The sequence below is a fragment of the Oncorhynchus mykiss genome, chromosome 6 (assembly GCF_057628025.1).
Source record: "Oncorhynchus mykiss isolate SJ-2025 chromosome 6, ASM5762802v1, whole genome shotgun sequence".
NCBI lineage: Eukaryota > Metazoa > Chordata > Actinopteri > Salmoniformes > Salmonidae > Oncorhynchus > Oncorhynchus mykiss.
This window is the reverse complement of record NC_143027.1, coordinates 46054267-46074166: the sequence shown is the minus strand read 5'-3', so window position 1 is coordinate 46074166 and position 19900 is coordinate 46054267. Positions and strand designations below refer to the sequence as shown.

Below are 19900 nucleotides of genomic sequence, written 5' to 3'. Positions count from 1 at the left end.
GATGCCCATTCACCCTCTAGGAATGTAGCTTTCAACTGTCTAGTTGTTTGTCTTCAGTGCAGCGTCACAGTGTTGTTTGAGGCCACCTAAAGTGAGACTGATTCAAGACCGAGACCAGAATAGTGTGAGTCTAACTCAAGACCATGATTGTAATTGTGTCAAATCGCCACCATAATAACAGTTCAAAATGTTCAATATTTCAGAAAACCAGGGGGAAGATACAGTGGCAGAATAAATTCAACTACACCTTTGTTTTATCAAGTTTTTTTTGGTGCGCCAGGACCATTCATAGTTGAGCTCGCTCAGTTTAGCTCAAAGCTGATTGCTAAATTTGTTATCCTTTTTCCATCGGGGAGGCCTCTGTCTGGCTTCCCTTGCATTCCATTCAATGCTATGGGCGGCAACAATTTCATACTCGTTTTGACTAGACAGCATCAGATAGATGGCCTACACGTAGCGAGACAGAAGGGTGCTGTTTTGCTTGCTCAGATGCTTTCTCCGGTGAGATACATTCAGCATCTTGCGTATTGAAAGAAAATTATGAAACACAGAGAGACAAAAGATAAACAATTGTTTGTTTTTTAAATATTTTTTCTTGGTCAATATTTTTATGAAGCCTGGCTTCCTTTGGCATCCATGAATACACGCCACTGGTATTCATTAGTACACACCGTAGCAAAATGAAAACAGGTGTTTTTCTGTCAGTGCTTCCCTGTTTCAGACTGTTTCCTTATGCTTGTTTTCTAGTGAATAGGAGCCAGATGAAAGCGAGGATGCGAGGAGATGAAGCCACTTGAAATGTCCTGAAATCCTAGGGGGATGGGTTATACATCTTGACTTTCTGTAGGCCTACAGAATCCTGCAGGAATAACCTGTCTATCCATTTGTCTGTGTGAATGGGGGATCTCTGTCTGTCTGGAGTACAGTTATTATTTTGTACAGTATGTCGAACAGGAGCGTCCATTGACTTTGGGTGGAATTTCAGCTTGACAGCGTGATTGAAATTTCAAGGTAATGTTCCCTCTGTTGTGGTAAACTCAATCCGAATATTAAGGAGAGTCTAATTTATAATTATAATAGTGAATCTGTAATACATGAGCAGCTACAAGGTAGATCCCTCTGATTGCGGTCAGGGAAGGAGCTCAGAGAGAAAATGATCAGGCTACATGTCCCTTATATAGTGGTAAGTGATAATACAATCATATGGTTTACACCACAGTTATTTTTGTACAAGAAACAGTTTCAGAACACAATGGCCTTGTGTTAGGGTGCAGACATAACAGGAGTCTATGAAATGCACAACATCACAGTTCAACACAGAACAGAGCATATATCTTGAAATTACAAACGCTCACCCCAATTCTGCTACAACACCGCTTTAGCAGCTCACTGCATTCATGCTTACAGTAACTCTGCATATGTCCGATCAATCAGAAATTGCCTTTACATTTCTACGGCGGAATCTGTAACGCTTCACCTTTACAGAATAGAGCCACAGATACTTGACCGATGTCACATGCTTTCACCTCACAATGAGCGACCGCTGAAGCTCGTCCTAACCAGACTGACTGTTGAAACAGAAATCAATGTCCAAGTTGGAGAGGTGAGGATAAAGAAGTAGATGTGCTTATCCAAACATAATTAATTATAGGAAGTTCTCACAAACCAACATATGCACTTTACATTCCAATGTATATTCCAGACTCAGATTAATCATAGGTGTGTTGCTTCAATGACTGTAATGACAAACCAAGACAAACCAAGACCCCTGGGCTGCTGTTTACATACAGGTACCTCATCCTGTCCATCCATGCGAAACGTTGACTTCAGTATGGGGTCCAGCCTTGGAAATCTCGATATGAGTTTTAACTTCTACATTACTTATTTACAATGAAGATCTGTCTAGTATTTAGCCAACATGTGATAATAAACTAAGTACAAATATGTAGATGTGCATTATAAATGCAAGTACTCATAAGCAATAAATAATTGCCACAGAAAAGCACAAGACTCCCAAAGCTCTATAAGAGTGATCATGGTGTAAGAAAGAGAGAACGTATGAGACTTCAAGTCTTATAGGGCAGATACGGTTGTTGATTCCCACTCAAGACTTTTACAGTATGTATTATAGCTAGTACCATACTGTAGTTACCAGGTATCAAGTTGTGCTCTTCCATACAAGAGATACTAATAGAGAGGTGTTTGAATACCTACAGAAGTGTACTGGCTGCCAAGGGACAGGGTGGATTTATGTGAATAAATGAATTAAAGGATCTTGAATTTAACCTTTTAAACTCTGATGCCCTCTGGTGGCATTTTCTAAACGACACCTAATATTGTATACTGCCCTCATGAAGTACATTTCGGTTTCAAAACTGTAAGTCCTACAAACGCATGCTTAGTACTGTTAGAAATATAAGAACCGTGGGATTCTGAGAGTCAGAAACAATGTGACTACTACAGAGTCTGAGATACAGCTGAAATGTACCCCTAAATGTTCCTGTGTTGGGGATTAAGAGATTTGAAAGTCTAGGTTTAAAATAACTAATGTCACCAATTTATTGCTCCAAATGGATTTGTTATTAACAATTTGTCTAATTCTTCACCTAATGGTGGCGTTCTAAACATGTGCAGACATTTTAAAAGTGCAGGGCTTGTGCAACGTGCCATCCTTCATTTTTAATTTTACAGGAATGAAATACATACTGATGTAGTAAACTCCTCAATTTTATCAGGTGAATCTCATAACATATTCCTGTCTCTGCTATACCGAAACGGTCCTGTAGGTTAGCATCCGCTTCATCGGACCACTTCCGTATTGAGAGTGTCACTGGTAATTATTGTTTGGGTGTTTTCTTGTAAGCAGGAAGCAGGAGGATAGAGTTATGGTCTGACTTGCAACGGAGGGCCTTGTATGCATTTCTGTGTGTGGAGTAAATGTAACCTCTAGTTGCACAGGTGACATTATGGTAAAAATGAGGTAAAACGGATTTCAGTTTCCCTGGATTAAAATCACCGGCCACCAGAAACGCCGCCGCTGGATGTGCATGTTCTTGTTTGCTTATGGCCCTACATTGCTCGTTGAGTGTGGTCCAAAAACAAAGAGCGAAGGAGTCCTTCAATGACAGAGAGCCGAAAGACATGCTGAGGTCACCATTACCTTTATGATTGAGGTGACTTCGGGACCACAGACGTAGGGAGGATACCCAATGCAGGAAGTCTCTCATCCACAGTACTACTGAAATGGTGGAAGCCATCAACTCCAGCACACGGAGACACATTCGGAATGTTACCAAGTGCCCATGTGGAACAGGGAGAGGCACTGTCGGGACGATGCGATGCGCCTGTCCGAAAGAGATGCCTGATGAGAGAGGGTCTAGCATAACACCTAGATATTCTATTCTCTGTGCTGGCACCAAACAGCTCTTTATCTAGTTTTCCAACCCTAGCTCGGAGAGGTGGGATACAAGAGAAGCTGTGTCTCGTACTGCTTGTTCCCGAGCAAACCAGGTAATTGTCCACATATATGCGGTAAATAAGTCAATTGAACTCAACCAAAACAATGGAATTGCGTGGGAGAAAGGGCCGTTGGGGAAAGATCCCAAATATCCTCATTGCCCTCCAGCAAAATGTGTCTACATTTAGGACAATGTTTATAAACTATGGCCAAAAGTATGTTAATGTCACGACTTCCGCCGGAGTCGGTCCCTCTCCTTGTTCGAGCAGCATTCGGCGGTCGATGTCACCGGCCTTCTAGCCATCACCGATCCACTTTTCATTCTCCATTTGTTTTGTCGTTGTTTTTTTACACACCTGGTTTCAATTACCCCATTACATGTTCATTATTTAACACTCTGGTTTCCCCCATGTTTGTGTGCGTGTTTTTTTTTTTTTGTAAGGTTGTGTCTGATGGCTGGTATATCGTTGCCGGGTTTTGTTATTACGCCCGTTTATTTCGTGGTACTGGTATTTTTCCAGTGCCATAGTATTGTGTTAATACTGGTGTTTTCTTGAATTAAATAACTTGTCCACACATCTCAACTCTCCTGCGCCTGACTCCTTTCACCAGTTACCCACAGCCTTGACAGTTAACACCACTTCAAATAAGTGGATTGAGTTATTATAGGCACACCTGTTGCTGACAGGTGTATAAAATCAAGCACACAGCCATGCATTCTCCATAGACAAACATTGGCAGTAGAATGGCCCACACTGAAGAGCTCAGTGGCTTTCAGCGTGGCAAAGTCATAAGATGCCATCTTTTCAACAAGTCAGTTGGTCAAATTTCTGCCCTGCTAGAGCTGCCCCGGTCAACTATAAGTACTGTTATTATGAAGTGGAAATGTCTAGGAGCAACAACGGCTCAGCTGCGAAGTTATAGGCCACACAAGATCCCAGAACAGGACCGCCAAGTGCTGAAGCGCATAACAAAATAACTGTTCGTCGGGAGCTTCATGAAATCGGTTTCCATGGCCGAGCAAACTGCACAAAAGCCAATGCCAAATGTTGGCTCGAGTGGTGTAAAGCTTGCCGCCATTGGACTCTGAAGCAGTGGAAACGCGTTCTCTGGAGTGATGAATCACACTTCACCATCTGGCAATCCTACGCACAAATTTGGGTTTGGCTGATGCCAGGAGAATGCTACCTGCCCGAATACATAGTGCCAACCGTATAGCTTGGTGGAGGAGGAATAGGCCTCTTAGTTCCAGTGAAGGGAAATCTTAACGCTATAGCGTACAATGACAGTCTAGATGATTCTGTGCTTCCACCTTTGTGGCAACAGTTTGGGGAATGCCCTTTCCTGTTTCAGCATAACAATGCCTATGTGCACAAAGCGAGGTCCATACAAAAATTGTTTGTCGAGATTGGTTCGGAAGAACTTGACTGGCCTGCACAGAGCCCTGACCTCAACCCCATAGAACACCTTTGGGATGAATTGAAACTCCGACTGCGAGCCAGGCCTAATCGCCCAACATCAGTGCCCGACCTCACTAATGCTCTTGTGGTTGAATGGAAGCCAGTCCCCGAAGCAATGTTCCAACATGTAGTGGAAAGCCTTCCCCAGAAGAGTGGAGGTTGTTATAGCAGCAAAGTGGGGACCAACTCCATATTAATGCCCATGATTTTGGAATGAGATGTTCGACGAGCGGGTATCGGCATACTTTTATATATAGTGTATCCACTGCTGTACATATAATTCTTAGTATATCTTGTGTATATTCATTCGTGTACTGTAGGTATTCCTCTTGTCCAGATGGGATAGGGCAGTGTGCAGTGCGATGTCGATTGTCTATGGATCTATTGGGGTGGTAAGCAAATTGAAGTGGGTCTAGGGTGTCAGGTAAGATAGATATGATCCTTAACTAGCTTCTCAAAGCACTTCATGATGACAGAAGTGAGTGCTACAGGGCAATAGTAATTTAGTTTCTGTTACCTTTACTTTCTTGGGTTCAGGAACAATGGTGGACATCTTGAAGCAAGTTGGGACAGCAGACTGGGATAGGGAGAGATTGAATATGTCCGTTAACACTCCAGCCAGCTGGTCTATGCATGCTCTAAGGATGCTGCTAGGGATGCCGTCTGGGCCGTGAGCCTTGCGAGGGTTAACACGCTTACATTTCTTAATCACGTCGGGCATGAAGAAGGAGAACCCACAGTCCTTGGTAGTGGGCTGCGTCAGTGGCACTGTGTTATCCTCAAAGTGGGCGAAGAAGTTGTTTAGCTTGTCTGGAAGCAAGATGTGATCAAAACAATCTTGAAACGTGGATTCCAATTGGTCAGACCATTGTTGAATAGTCCTTAGCACAGCTACTTGCTGTTTGAGTTTCTGCCTATAGAAAAGGAGGAGCAAAATGGAGTCGTGATCAGATTTGCTGAAGGCAGGGCGGGGGAGGGCCTTGTAGGCATCCTTGAAGTTGGCGTAGCAGTGATCGGGTGTTTTAGTAGAGCGAGTACTACAGCCAATGTGTTGATAGAACTTCGGTAGCATTTTCCTCAAATTTGCTTTGTTAAACTACCCAGCTACAATAAATGTGGCCTCAGGATATATGGTTTCCAGAAAGTCCAGTGAAGTTCTTTGAGGGCCATCGTGGTATCTGCTTGAGGGGAAATATACACGGCTGTGACTATAACCAAAGATAATTCTCTTGGGAGGTAATACAGTCGGCATTTGATGGTGACATATTCTAGGTCAGGTGAACAAAAGGACTTGAGTTTCTGTATGTTATCACAATCACCCAATGAGTGGTTAGTCATGAAACATACACCCCCACCTTTCTTCTTCCTGGAGAGTAATTTATTCCTGTCAGCGCGATATACTGAGAACCCAGCTGGCTGTATGGACAAAGACGGTATATCCGGAGAGAGCCATGTTTCCGTGAAACAGAGTATGTTACAATCCCTCATGTCTCTCTGGAAGGAGATTCTCACCCTGAGCTCGTTTACTTTATTATCCAGAGACAGAACATTAACGAGTAATATACTCCGGTGTGCGCGCCTCCTGAGTCGGACAAGAAGTCCACTCCGAATTTCTCTTCTCAGCCGGCAGTGTTTTGGATCAGCCTCTGGAATCAGTTCAAAGATTCAATTCGGAAAAGTCATATTCCTGGTCGTAATGCTGGTGAGTTATGCCGCTTTGATATCCAAAAGTTATTTCCGGCTGTATGTAATAACACAAAATTATTCCTGGGCTAATATAATAAGGCATATATATATATATATATATATATATATATATATATATATATATATATATATATATATATATATATATATATAAACTAAATACTGCAAAGTTGCTTAGGAGCCTGAAGCAGATCTGCCCTATCTGTCGGCGCCATCTTGTATCCATGAGATCATCCGTTCACCTATTCTGCGTCTCACAAAGACGCGGCAGCTGGAATCAAAAATTTCACATTTGGACATATCAGACCAAAGGACAGATTTACACCGGTCTAATGTCTATTGCTCGTGTTTCTTGGCCCAAGCAAGTCTCTTCTTCATATTGGTGTCCTTTAGTAGTGGTTTCTTTACAGCAATTTGACCATGAAGGCCTGATTCACACTGTCTCCTCTGACCAGTTGATGTTGAGATGTGTCTTTTACTTGAACTCTGTGAAGCATTTATTTGGACTGCAATTTCTGAGGCTGGTAACTCTAATGAACTTATTCTCTGCAGCAGAGGTAACTCTGGGTCTTCCTTTCCTGTGGCGGTCCTCATGAGAGCCAGTTTCATCATAGCACTTGATGGTTTTTGAGACTGCACTTGAAGAAACTTTAAAAGTTCTTGAAATGTTCCACATTGACTGACCTTCATGTCTTAAAGAAATTATGGACTATAGTTTATCTTTGCTTATTTGAGCTGTTCTTGCGCTAATATGGACTTCGTCTTTTTCCAAATAGGGCTTTTTTCTTTATACCACCCCTACCTTGTCACAACACAATTGATTGGCTCAAACACATTAAGAAGGAAAGAAATTCCACAAATGAACAAGGCACAAGTGAAATGCATTCCAGGTGACTACCTCATGAAGCTGGTTGAGATAATGTGAATAGTGTGCAAAGCTGTCAAGGCAAAGGGTGGCTGCTTTGAAGAATCTCAAATATTACATATATTTTGATTTGTTTATCACTATTTTTGGTTACTACATGATTCCATATGTGTTATTTCATAGCTTTGATGTCTTCACTATTATTCTACAATGTAGAAAATAGTAAAAATAAAGAAAAACCATGGAATAAGTAGGTGTGTTCAAACTTTTGACTGGTACTGTATGTGATTGGTTCTTTGAACTTAGGCAAATATAACTATTTCCCATAGGGATACATCGAAACAAGTAGTTGAAAGAGAACTTGTTTTCTTATTCTTGATTGTGATTAATTCCCATACAGCTGTCATCAATAAATAAATCACTAACTGTGAGTGTCAGTGCTAAAAACAGCACTTTTCTCAGAAGCTGCTAAAAATCTGCTAATTGTGTCACAATGGAATATTTCCAAGCTGTTCCCCTAGGTAAAGTTCTACGATCAGCTTCCCATTCCCTAATTTTAACCATTAGTGGGGAAATTGCTAAATTGACTTCACTCTACTCCCACCGAAATCACTTCCCATGGCAGTTGTCAATACAGAAGTGTCTCTAGAGGAGCCTCCTGAGGAATGCAGAGTCCAAGTTGAGCTCCGTTTCACAACACCGTGCTCCTCCCAAATTTTGTAAAAAAAAATGCAGAGGGCTCCGTATTGACATGACTGGTTAGCGGTAGATGGGGCGGGAGGTCCTGTATAAATACAAACTCACTTCCTTGACAACAGCTCTACTCAACAGCTTTGCACTGCTTCACAAAGTACAATAAGTATGAATGCCCTGACTTCTGCAGAGGACGTTTCCCAGCCAATGCAGATGTCGGATTGACCATGCAATACCTTTAAATTCCTAACCTGGCCCGCTCACTCTGTCATGAGCGTCTAGGTTGCGTCTCAAATGGCTCCCTATGTAGTGAGGGTTCCATTTGGGACACTGCCCTAATCATCCATTGCTTGACCATCACTTATCTCTCTGATATCAATGAGAGTTAAAGTACATTACATAAAACATGTCAAATATGACTGTACTTTATTAAACCACAACTTGATTCCACAACTTTACGGCCTTTACAGTCATCATGTCAGGACAGGGGATGTCCCAAATGCCATCCTATTCCCTATATAGTCCACTACTTCTGACCAGAGCCATAGGGCTCTAGTCAAAATAGTACACTATAGGGAATAGAATTTGGGACACAGTTTATGGACTTTCATTTATGTTCTCCCAGCAGTATCACTTCACCTTCCATCTGCTTGACGCCTACTGAGAATATCCCAAATGGCACCCTATTCACTACGTATTGGACCAGAACATTTTGACCAGAGCCCTATGTGACCTGGTAGGCAATAGGGTGCCATTTGGGACACACACATTGACAAAGGGAGAAGTACAGCTGCCTGCTGTTCGATTTCCTCCACACCTTAGACAACCACACACATACCCTGACAACCATATTACACACACCCTTTGCCTCTGACACCCTGATGGTCACTATTGTTCAGAAACAACCCCTAGATGCTTCCCCCTAGTCTAGGAACTGTAGATCTGAAATTGTTGAATAGGTATAAGCAGTGTTGAATATTCCACCTAGCATACCAGAAGGCAAGCTGCAGCTATAGCCATGTTGTTTACACCTATCCAGTTATTTTCAATCTACATTAATAAAGTATGTACAGTTGAAGTCAAAAGTTTACATACACCTTAGCCAAATACATTTAAACTCAGTTTTTCACAATTTCTGACATTTAATCCTAGTAAAAATTCCCTGTCCTAGGAAGTTAGGATCACCACTGCACATGGGGACAAATATCGTACTTTTTGGAGAAATGCCCTCTGATCTGATGAAACAAAAATAGAACTGTTTGGCTATAATGATTATCGTTATGTTTGTAGGAAAAAGGGGGAGGCTTGCAAGCTGAAGTACACCTTCCCAACCGTAAAGCACGGAGGTGTCAGCATCATGTTGTTGCGGTGCTTTGCTGCAGGAGGGACAGGTGCACTTCACAAAATAGATGGCTTCATGAGAGAGGAAAATTATGTGGATATATTGAAGCAGCATCTCAAGACATCAGTCAGGAAGTTAAAGCTTGGTCGCAAATGGGTCTTCAAAACGGACAATGACCCCAAGCACACTTCCAAAGTTGTGGGAAAATGGCTTAAGGACAACAAAGTCAATGTGTTGGAGAGGCCATCACAAAGCCCTGACCTCAATCCTATAGAAAAGTTGTGGGCAGAACTGAAAAAGCATGTGCAAACAAGGAGGCCTATAAACCTGACTCGGTTACACCAGCTCTATCAGGAGGAATGGGCCAAAAGTCACCCAACTTATTGTGGGAAGCTTGTGGAAGGCTACCTGAAACATTTGACCCAAGTTAAACAATTTAATGGCAATGCTACCAAATACTAATTGAGTCTATGTAAACTTCTGACCCACTGGGAATGTGATGAAAGATATAAAAGCTGAAATAAATCATTCTCTCAACAATTTTTCTGACATTTCACATTCTTAAAATAAAGTGGTGATCCTAACTGACCTATGGACAGGGAATTCTTACTAGGATTAAATGTCAGGAATTGTGAAAAACTGAGTTTAAATGAATTTGGCTAAGGTATATGTAAACTTCCGACTTCACCTGTATATGTCACTGAACCAGGTCTGAGTAGTTGTTTTGCTTAGCCTGGACAGAGGAGTTGGCAAGACACTGACAGCACAAACCGGTCTAAAACCATGCTGTTTTGCTCACTATTCTGTCTGCCCAATTCTGTGTCCCAGGCTGGTGTTGGGAGAATGATTCAGATTCTTCCAAAACAATACAGTGGGTATTTATACAACAATAAGAGCCATAGAACACACAGCAATGTATTGGGAAATGAGCTTCACATCTCTTTGCTGTGCAACACACCATATTTTCTCACTTTCTTATCTATTATAGCACATAGACATGAACTAAGTGTGTTCTTCAGTGTTAAAAATAGATATTCTACTTGGTAATGAGACCAGTAGGCAAATGTCATGTTGTGAAACATTGTGAGACTGGATTTGCTGGGCTACATGAGTGGAGTTATTACATGGACAATTTTTATTCATTTTATCAATTGGAAATCTCATAGTCAAGACTAAGAGCTAACGTTATATGAGCTGTAGTCTTTACTCATTTAGCTAGCACAAACCCATGGATCTAAACATTTTACAACACAAATCTTGATAATCTCTCTTAATATAGACAGCATTTCTCAGTTAAATATACTTTACTTCGTTGTTTTTTATCATTTAAGTTAAATTCGTCATGCACAAAGTAGTAGTTCTTCTATCCAAGCTTTGCTTCACGTTAACAGCTTGACTGCACAGCCGGCATCTGCATGGTCTACCTCTGACTTTTCTCCTGCTCCTCCTGGTCTCTTTTCAAACATTTTATCCCTCTGTCTCTGCTGTATGTCTTTAATATCTTTGGCATAACGGGAGAACGCTCCTCCAAACTTGCCCCAAGCTTTGAACGGGATAGTGATAGAGTTTCTACTGCTGGGTTTGACTTCGCTCACCCTCCAAAAAACTCAGTATTTGTTGAATCCCACGTCGAAGAAGAACCGTTTGGAGTCCACCATGATAGAGGTGCCCTCCGGAAGCTCGCTGTAGTCCCCTGCTCCTTCACCATAGGCGAGTTCCTCGTCATTGTCTATATGCTTGGCAAGCGCGTCATGGAAGTCTATTAAACCCTTGTCGGGAGGGTGATGATTTGTCTGTATTTCATGCCACCGGGGACTCCGCCACCTCCTACTCTGAACCCAGGTCCTCGGTTGATGGTCTGCCTGATCCGGAGAACCCCCCCTCCCCCTTTGGTTCTCTTTCAGATCGGGGTAGTATTTTCTGTTCTCTCGAACCAGGAACGGACTCTTAAAGGCTCACTGTCATCCACCGCCGGATGACTGAGCGAATTGCTCGGGGCTTCTAGGCCCAAGTTGGGTGTAATGATCTATGAAATCCCCCAGGTAGTCACGGAACTCCGCGGCGATTGACATGGAAAGGGTCGGTCGACTTTTCGAGCCCCCCTCTGCGATTTTGATAAACCTGCCCTTCGCATTCTGCTTTACATCCAGGTAGAATCATTTGTTCTGGATGTCCAGCCGCTTCAAGGATAGCTCTTGGGTCTCCTGATCCCGCTAGTAGTGCTGAAACCCGCCACCACCGCCCTCACTCCCATTGTCCCCATCCGCCATCTTCTCCACCAATCAGCTTCTCTCCTTCCTACGTTCTGAACCTCCCTTGCGTGTGTTTACCCTACCCGCTTGCTGTGGTTGTACTGAATATCGCATCCAATTTAAAATTAACAATTGCCCTGCATATAATCAACAATTTTGCCTTTCAATTCGATCTTTGATGGCGTGGCTAGTTTATGTAAGGCCTGTATGTGTCCCATAGAAATATGATAACACTGGTGTCTGCACATTTTAAACTGTAAACTGTTGTCATTTTGTTGTCTGTATACCAATTGTGTAAATGTGAATGTACAAATCTAGTTCATAAATAATAACACCAGAAATGTTTGCATGTGAGATGTTCATGAATTTCAGCAGATAAATAGCAAAAAACCTTTGAGTGTTAGCCAACCTTAGAGGCTTTGCCTTTTGATTTTGCACAATATAACCAGTGGTATAAAGTACTTAAGTAAAAATACGTTAAAGTACTACTCAAGTATTTTTGGGGGGTATCTGTACATTACTATTTATATTTTTGACTACTTTTACATTTTTTCATTCCTGAAGAAAATCACTGACACTCAAAGTACTCATTATATTTTGAATGCTTAACAGGACTGGAAAATGATCCAATTCACTCACTTATCAAGAGAACATCCCTGGTCATCCCTACTGCCTCTGATCTGTGGGACCCACTAAACACAAATGTTTAATTTGTCAATTATGTCTGAGTGTTGGAGTGTTCCCCTGACTCCGTAAAAAAACAAACATCTGGTTTGCCTAATATAAGGATAATGACATGATTTATACTTTTACTTTTGATACTTAGTATATTTTAGAAATGACATGCACTTTTGATACTTAAGTATATTTAAGATCAAATACTTTGACTTTACTCAAGTAATATTTTACTGGGAGACTTTCTATTAATATTTTATATTAAGGTATCTTTACTTTTACTCAAGTATGGCAGTTGGGTACTTTTTCCGCCACTGAATATAACGCAATTGTCACGTTCGTCGTATGAATCGGACCAAGGCTCATGGTATGCGTATATTCTTTATTATATTAAGAATGAACACTGAACAAACTAACCAAAATGACACGTGACGCTATGCAAAATAGTGCTGACAGGCAACTACAAATAGACAAGAACCCACCAAAACAAAAGGGAAAATGGCTACCTAAATATGATCTCCAATCAGAGACAACGATAAACCGCTGCCTCTGATTGGGAACCATATCAGGTCACCATAAACATACAAATACCTAGACCTACAAAACCCCTAGACATACTAAAACCCTAGACATTAAAAAACTAGCATACCCAACCTCGTCACACCCTGACCTAAACAAAATATAAAGAAAACAGAGATATCTAAGGTCAGAGCGTGACAGCAATTCCCACGATAATTAAAATCAACCATCCACAATGTATACCAATTTACTTTTGTCATGTGTGAATATGCAAAGTATTTGATTATGTCTCACAGTATATGATCACATTTTGGTACTTGTTTTTCTACGTTAACATTCAATAATGTTTATGTTCTACCAAATAGAGAAATGAGCTTAAGCAAAGAGCGTGATGCGGTATGGGTGGCATTTGAGGAGGCGCTTTGAGAAGCTCATTATCGCACAGCATTATAATTTCAACATGTGTAAGTGATATTTCTTCCCATTTCCCCAGTATATTTTTAGGGCAGTTGAATTGTGGGTACATACCACAATGTTGTTGTGTTGTAATTTTAAACACAGAGAGATTCCCATTCTATGTTTGATTTTAATAAATACTGTAAGATCAGAAGTAGTGAGCTGCAAAGCGACAGGTACCTGCTCCTGCCACTAGACTTTTCCCTGTCCAATGGATAGAGAGGGACAGCAGAGGCAACATAATTCACCAAAGACCTGAGCTGTGTTCGAATACCCATACTAACATACTACATACTTGAATGAATATATACTATATACTAGTTAATTTACTGTAAGTGAATGGTATCCTTTCAGTTGAGCATACTAACGCTTGGCCTGTCTACGGGAAGTTGATGCTGTTGCTATGCAACCTCTTGCTAGCTTGTTAGCATAACAAATTAATAGTTAGACATTTTACGACTTAGGGCTGCGTTTCAGACTCATAAAATACACACCTTCGTCCACTTACCCTCGCCTTATGCCCTGGGGGAATCCCCGCAGCCATATTTGTCGTCGGTCCAAATGATTAGCCAAGCAAGGGAAGTTTGCAACCCAAGACCCTCAGCCCTCGTTTTTAATGGAGTTTGCGTGTGTACATTTATGTTCTCTTCGGGGATTGAAACTCCCTATAATTAAATTTCCGACGATTGTACATCCGCTAAGAAAAGTCTGCGAAAACTTAACCTCAACGTCAATATGGAGAATGTAAATAAGTCAGAAATTGTGCTACTAATGCACAAACACGTCTCATAAAAGTAATGATGTTTTTGTTTGGTTAGCTTTTGGAAATTGTAGAAATATTATCTTTCCTTCTTCAGAAGTAGCTAGGCAGGCTAACGTTAGTTAGCAAATTCATTTGCTAGCTATCATACAATAGGCGTATATTAATTAATAATTATATAGTTAATATGAGTAGACATGTAATCATAATTGACTGTAATGCATATAAAACACCCTTAAGCTATTGGTGGCTAAAAACACAATCATCGCGGGACGAACTAGTGACGAATTTCCGGGCACTTAATTTGAGGGCTGAGGGGAGAGGGTGTGTCTGTTAAGTGTTTGAAATGCAGCCCGGGTGTGTTATTAAATTAAATCTGGAGTGCCAGAGTGCACTCTGGGCATTGTAAATTGAGAGCGTTTCCCTCTCGAAGTGTTCAGAGCGCACATTGAACGCTCTGGTGAGGAGTAGGGTTGAGCCGACAAGCACACAAGCTAACTGGCTAACTTGCTAGCTATTCCCTAGCAGAGATGGTTAGGCTGTTTTCATGTTATCCTGAGCGTTGGTGACTGTAATTGTGCTGCTGGCAACAATTTAATCATGCTTTTTTGACAATGTTTACTAACACTGGCCATATTCAACTGATGTTGAGCGTTTTTCCTTGAAGAATGGGCAGAAATCGCAGTGGCTAGATGTGCCAAGCTCATAGAGACATATCCCAAAAGACTTGCAGCTATAATTGCTGCAAAAGGTGGCTCTACAAAGTATTGACTTGGGGGGTGAATAGTTACTGTATGCACGCTCAAGTTTTCTGTTTTTTTTGTCTTATTTCTTGTAGCATCTTCAAAGTGGTAGGCATGTTGTGTAAATCAAATGACACAAACTCAAAAATCTATTTTAATTCCAGTTTGTAAGGCAACAAAATAGGAAAAATTCCAAGGGAGAAATACTTTTGCAAGACACTGTAGCTAGCTAACATACCGATGCATTCTGCTGTAATGCTATGCGGTTCGTAAGGATAGTGTAGCTAACAAATTGTCAGCCAACATGACTTGTTAGGTAACTTATTTGAAAAGTCATTACTTTATTACATTGCTCAACATTTTTTTAACATTTGGCATATTTTCCGCCATTTTCTTCAAATCTGAAAACGTGAAGCCACGCCCGTTTTCTGAAGAATTGTATTATGGGCCCTAAAAGCACGGAAATGGTGTCCTTGTATACTTCATATTTTGGTGAATGTAACTATAACCATACTATTGTCCAACCCTCTAAATTGTCCACCCCTCCTTTTGTGGCATTGTAATCCATTATGATTTCAGTTTTTTTTTATGTTGCAGGCCACAGAATCTCCCATTCCTATGCGTACTCATGAGTCCCACATTTTTGCCTTTCTTTGTCACGTAGGATACTAGGGACGTGTCGGCTGTGAACACAAACTCAGAGGAATTGATAGGCCTGTTCCGTGTATTCAACAGCTGAGTTGGGAGCTCTGGGTTGTTTTTTCGTTCTGTTCCTACCATCATCAGCTAGCTCCTGCCCCAGCTTGTGAGAAGTAAAAAAGTTATTGCATGTGATGTGGCCACGGAGTCCCTATGTCACATCCAGGACAACCCACATCCATTGGTTCTTCTCAGGGGCTCCTCCATCTGGCTTCCTTGTATACACTTGCAAGTTCCACGTATATGACGAAGCAGCATCACAGGCAGCCCCGATCTTGATTCCATAATTTGCAGGTTTAGACGATATGTACTGCCTGAAGTGGCAGTGGCCCCTAAATGGCATAAGCTGCTAATCAACAGTAACGTTGGGCCCAGGGTTGTAAAACGGGAAGGCGGTCCATCCACTTGTCCCACACTGACCTGATTGCAGCTAGCTTGTCTCTCTGCTGCCGAGCTGGTCTGGTGACTCGGTTATCGAAGCGGATAATCCTTGAAAAAATGATGAAGTTTTCCAGAGACATTTTTGCATGTAAAAGTTCTCTGCCAGTTTCTGCATCCCAAAAGGATTCTGTGGATTCCCCATTGGATCTGAAAATACCAGCAAGGATAAGAACCCCAAAGTATGCATGTAAATGTGTTTGGTCCATCTCGTTCCATCTCTCTCCAAAAACATGCCTTCCCTCCAATTAGTGCAGTCCAGAATGATTTTCTCAATGGTTTCTGGGATGAACAGTTCAAAATAACACTTGATGTCCTGCACATGAGTAACAGCCATCTGCGTCAGCCCAGGTTGCATTCTCATCACATTGGCAGCAATGCGAGGTGGCTCATTCCTTGGGCAATAAGACCATTCAATTTCACAACTTTTTGACATCCATATTGCTCCTCCTCCAGGCTGCTGATGCTGGGGATGCACTAGGGTCAATCTCACCCTCTTCTTCCGACTCACTGTCAGAATCCGAATTGACAGAGACACGATCCTCATATTCGGGAATATTCTTAATCTTCCAAAGTGGAAGATGCTCCTTCCACACTAGCTTCTCTCTCTGAAAAAAATTATTTTATTGCCCTCTGAGCAGAGATTATTTTTGCCAAACTGATTGATTGTGGTAAGGAGCCAAACATGCAAAGCTATTTATTTGTTGTGTCCCTCCCCCAACTTGCACCTTGCTGGGATAGAGAGTGGGAAACTTCAGATTTTTTATTTAATTTAATTTTTTACAATGTATCGAAATAACGTATTGTAATAACATTATGCAGGTTCCCACAAGACATTATGTAGTTTCACATATTACAAATGGTAAAGAGTGCGAGAAAAGCAGGATACAGGCACGGAGACAGTCAGGTTCTTGGTGCTATGTTGAAACAGCAGGCCCAGGGAAGAGGAAGACAGTGAAGGCACACAGCAAAACTTTTTGTTACATTTTTACTTATTTTCACATACACACACACTTTTCCACACTTTTATTACCCTACGGTTAGTGAGGTTAGTATGAGTATTCGAACACAGCTTTGGACAAAAAAAAGGTCTAAGAAGGCCTCAAGACACAGTAAGTGTTATTTACCTATTTAGTTTGTGTATTTGTTTACGCAAACAAAAAGGTGTAACCATTTTCTCTATATAGATAGCATATGCCAGTCCTGGCTGCCTCATTTTAATTGTATATTATTGTCATCAAACATCACAGCGGAGGACATTGATCTTACCGGAACAGGTGACCATATTGCAGCTAATGGCGGGGGTGCGTATCGCCCTTAACAGAACTTTACCCTGGGGCATCTAACCCTAAAACAGGGTTTCCCAACCCTCTCCACCGGCTCCCCCAGATTTTTCACATTTTTGTTCTAACGCTAAACTGCCACACTTGATTTAATTAGTCAAAGGCTTGATGATTAGCTAACTAATTGAACCATGTGGGCCAGTTAAGGGTTAAAATAAAAATGTGAAACGTCTGCAGGGGCCTGAGAAGAGGTTTGGGAATCCCTCCCTTAAAGGAACCCCAAGGGAGATGCCAAGAGCAAGATCTCCCTTGAGCGATCATTACACTAATGCCTCGGTCAGGATTGAGGGAAAGATGAACGGAGCAAAGTACAGAGAGATCCTTGATGAAAATCCACTCCAGACTGCTCAGGAGCTCAGACTGGTGTCCTTGAGTGGCCCAGCCAGAACCTGGACTTGAACCCGATCGAACATCTCTGGAGAGTCTTGAAAATAGCTGTGCTGCCAGGCTCCAAATCCAACCTGACAGAGCTTGAGAGGATCTGCAGAGAAGAATAGGAGAAACTCTCCAAATACAGGTGTGCCAAGCTTGTAGTGTCATACCCAAGAAGACTTTAGGGTATAATCGCTGCCAAAGGTGCTTCAACAAAGTAATGAGTAAAGGGTCTGAATAATTACTGAATGTAATGTTTTCATTTTTTTTTTTTTATAAATTTGAAAAAATGTCTACAAACCTGTTTTTGCTTTGTCATTATAGGGTATTGTGTTTAGATTGATGAGGACAAAAATACTATTTTATAAATGTTATAATAAAACTGTAACGTAACAAAATATGGAAAAAGTCAAGTGGTCTGAATACTTTCCAAATGCACTGAATCTGTCATAGTGGATTCTCATTACTTCTCCTAAAAAACAAATTCCTTTAAGTTAAGTTGATTAATAAATATAACACCAGTTTTATTTAATAGTTTCCATTACCAGTACCCATCCTGCTGCAGTAACAATGCTCCTGCACCTATCCCACAAGATACAGGTACAGTGTGCTAAAATGCCAAGCAAATGCCATGCCAACCTTAACATTTGTTATCACAGCCAAGATATTATTTTCATTCATATTTTCATGAAAGTATTTGGTTTTTAAGGACTTCTAGTCACATGTTTTTAAAGAATGTAATTCATTACATTCTAATAATTACTCCTGACTCAGGACGCTACATCCTGTCACTTCCTGCTCTGAACTGCATCTGGGTGTCTGAGACATTGGACAGTGGGTGTGGACGAACTTGTAAAGAGTGGCTACTGGCCAGCCACCGTGACTCACCAGACCATCTTCACAGTGGACCTCTTCAACTCCTTTGAAAACACAAAGGTGTTTGCCACAGGATGCGCCCGTCAAGCCTTTGTGGAAATGAAGAACAAAGCACTTTTGCAGGGTAAGTGTGTACGTACTGTTAGGTTCTAAACAAACAGAGTAAAAACTCAAATGGTTGACTAGGAAAAGCTCAAACCAAGTGTATTCCCCCAATGGGTCAAACAGCTGCAAAAGACAAAGACATGTTTCCACCAGCACTAGAATTTATACCATCCTGTTAGGCGGTGTCAACTCCTTGCACATCTAGACATCAAATACAGCTCTGTTGCTAGGCAGGAACTCCGGTCTGAGGTCCTGAGCAGGTTTTCATCAAGGATCTCTCTGTACCTTGCCGCTGAAACATGATGCTGCCACCACTGTGGGACTGTGAGTGCATACAGGGATGGTGCCAGGTTTCCTCCAGACATGACTCTTGGCATTCAGGCCAAAGAGTTCAATCTTAGTTTCATCAGACCAGAGACCAGATAGTCTTGTTTCCCATGGTATGAGAGTCTTTAGATGACTTTTGGCAAAGTCCAAGCGGGCTATTATGTGCTTTTTACTGAGGAGTGGCTTCCATCTGGCCATTCTGCCATATAGGCCTGATTGCTGGAGTGCTGCAAAGATAGTTGTACTTCTGGAAGGTTCTCCCATCTCCACAGAGGAACTCTAGAGCTCTGTCAGAGTGACTGTCAGAGTGACCGATTCTCCCCCGATTGTTCAGTTTGTCCGGGTGGCCAGCTCTAGGAAGAGTCTTGGTAATTCCAAACTTCTTCAATTTAAGAATGATAGAGGCCACTGTGTTCTTGGGGACTTTCTATACTGCAGACATTTTTTGGTACCCTTCCCTAGATCTGTGCCTCGAAACAATCCGCTCTCAGAACTCTATTGACAATTCCTTCGACCTCATGGCTTGGTTTTTGCTCTGACATGCACTGTCAACTGTGGGACCTTAAATAGACAGGTGTGTGCCTTTCCAAATCATGTCCAATCAATTGAATTTACCACAGGTGGACTTCAATCAACTTGTAGAAACATCTCAAGGATGATCAATGGAAACAGGATGCACCTGAGCACAATTTCGAGTCTCATAGCAAAGGGTCTTAATACTTATGTAAATTAGGTATTTCTGTTTTTTACTTTTAATATTTGCAATAATTTCTAAAAACCTGTTTTCACTATGTCATTATGGGGTATTGTG

The 19900-nt window shown here is 41.5% G+C and overlaps 1 pseudogene; it reads right to left on the bottom strand.

Annotated features, from left to right (window-relative positions):
* Positions 1-10771: 10771 nt before the first annotated feature.
* LOC110526902 (transcriptional regulator protein Pur-beta-like) lies at positions 10772-11821 on the bottom strand (annotated as a pseudogene).
* Between the last annotated feature and the right edge of the window lie 8079 nt (positions 11822-19900).